General features: G+C 38.1%; 1 pseudogene; it reads right to left on the bottom strand.

Annotated features, from left to right (window-relative positions):
- The window catches only part of LOC128249255 (uncharacterized protein DDB_G0271670-like), a 3,501-nt pseudogene extending 1,741 nt beyond the window's left edge, over positions 1-1,760 (bottom strand).
- Between the last annotated feature and the right edge of the window lie 495 nt (positions 1,761-2,255).

The following is a 2,255-nucleotide window of genomic DNA, read 5'->3' on the forward strand; positions in this document are numbered from 1 at the left end:
TATATATATATAATTCCCCATTTTCATTAATGCAATGCTTCATTTTTCTTTTTCTTTCTGTTGCACTTAATTACATTTCTTGCCTTCTCCCTTGAACTCGTGACATGTAAAGCATTTCACTGATACATTGTAGCTAGCTAGTATGAATAATGCGTATGTTCGTAACCTAGTGTATCTCATCAGCCTCTAAGATGTTATTATTTTTTCAAACCTCTATAGAGTATTTATCTTTTTAAAACATTTGCATGCTTGTAATCGTTTAGAAGTGGAAGAAGAGAAATTTAATGTTGGTGCAACAGATTCCCTTACCTGGCCAGAGACTACTTTTCTACTTGTATGTGTGTGAACATGTGCTCTTGTTTGTGTACACTATTATGCATGCAAATGTTAAGTGAACCTTTTTTCATTCTATATTCATTTCACTATTTTCTTTATGCATTCTTTCTATCTGGCTTTCGTTTTCATCTCTCTCTCCTACTTTCTGTTCCATTTCTCCCACTTGGTCCCCTTTCTATAAGCTTTTATTTTCGGCCCGACTCAACACTCTCTCGTCTGAATTGATATGAGACATACGCTCAACCGACAACAGTAAATATACAAACATATATTTCACCTTCGAAACTTCATGCTCTCCAACATATCCATAATTCACACACACAAACCCAAGAAGAAATGCAGCCCGTTTAAAACACTCTTTGTTAGCCTAGATCTCATTACGTTCCCTCTAATAACTCTTCTCCAAAAGACAATTCAAAGCAAGAGGTAACCTGTTTCTTATATTTCTGGATCTTCTGCTTTATACAAAATACAGAGGAATGGTCATGACGGGAAATTTTGCAATCATATGTCAGCCCAATTTTAGCTGAACTGGATGTAAAAAACAATGCGTACAATTGCGTGCTATGTATCTATCTATTTAGCTTCCAATATGTATTATTCTTTCTTTGTATCTTTGAGAAAGATAACTCTCCGAAACGTTGGACACCAACTTGATATTTCTTAAAGCAAAAATATAAAACTATAATAAAAATAATCCTTTCTACTTTAGGCACAAGGGCTGAAACTTTGGTGGGGTGGGGAGGGATAGTCGATCACATTGAATCCAAAGTCTGACAGGTACTAATTTTATCGACCCTGAAATGATGAAAGGCAAAGTCGACCTCGGCGGAGTTTGAGCTCAGAACGTAAGGACGGACAAAATGTCGCTAAGCTTTTTTTCCCGATAGCCAAGCGATTCCGCTAGCTCGCTGCCTAAACTAAACAACATCCATTCATGAATTTATTTATTTATTATTTTTTTTTACATACCTATTTTACCTGTGAATTTGCGAGTGTAAACTGGGAATTCATACAATGAGCTTCTCTGCCCTAGAAGAAGAAGAAGGAGGAGAAGAAGAAGAAGAAGAAGAAGAAGAAGAAGAAGAAGAAGAAGAAGAAGAAGAAGAAGAAGAAGAAGAAGAAGAAGAAGAAGAAGAAGAAGAAGAAGAATTCTATCCACTATAGGCACAAGGCTTGAACTTTCGAGTGGCGGGGAACAGACGATTGCATTGACACCAGTACTTGGCTTGTACTTCAGAATAGACCATGAGACCTAGCTTTTATCTTTCGTTTGATCCCAGTACTTTTCCAATACAGCATAAGACCTGTCTATAAATCCATCGGTGTTACGTATTTACAATTTCAGTCTTCCGATGAGCTTTTTTCTGTTGTTGGTTCAGCTTAAGCCGACCTACAATCAAAAGCTTTGCACATTTGGACATCCGATTTGCCTTCATCAAACATAATACGTCCAGAATTATAGGACATAGAATACCGATTTCTTTTAAAGAAGGTAAGATGTGATTACGGAAAAATTTGTCGGTGACATCTTGCAAGTTGAGCCACCATATATTACTTCCCTCGTCCTCTTAACATATTCATGATTATAATTGTTTATTTAGCTGTTGTCGTTGACATATATTTTTCGTGGTGTTGTTGTTATTGTTGATATTGTTATTGGTGGTGGTGTTAGTGATGGTGGTAGTGGTGGTGGTCGACGTCGTGCAGCTGCTGCTGCTGGTGCCGTCGGTGGTTGCGATGGCGGTGGTGATGCTGGTGACGGCGGCGGCGTTGTTGTTGTTGTTGTTGTTCGTGGTGGTGGTGGTGGTTGTAGAGACAATAGTGGTGCCTAGTTCCAGTAAGTCAGTTCTGAATCAAGCAGACATATGATCAAATGCTTTCCGACCGCGACCATTCCATTTCTTCTATGTCTTTTT

The sequence above is a fragment of the Octopus bimaculoides genome, chromosome 13, assembly GCF_001194135.2.
Source record: "Octopus bimaculoides isolate UCB-OBI-ISO-001 chromosome 13, ASM119413v2, whole genome shotgun sequence".
NCBI lineage: Eukaryota > Metazoa > Mollusca > Cephalopoda > Octopoda > Octopodidae > Octopus > Octopus bimaculoides.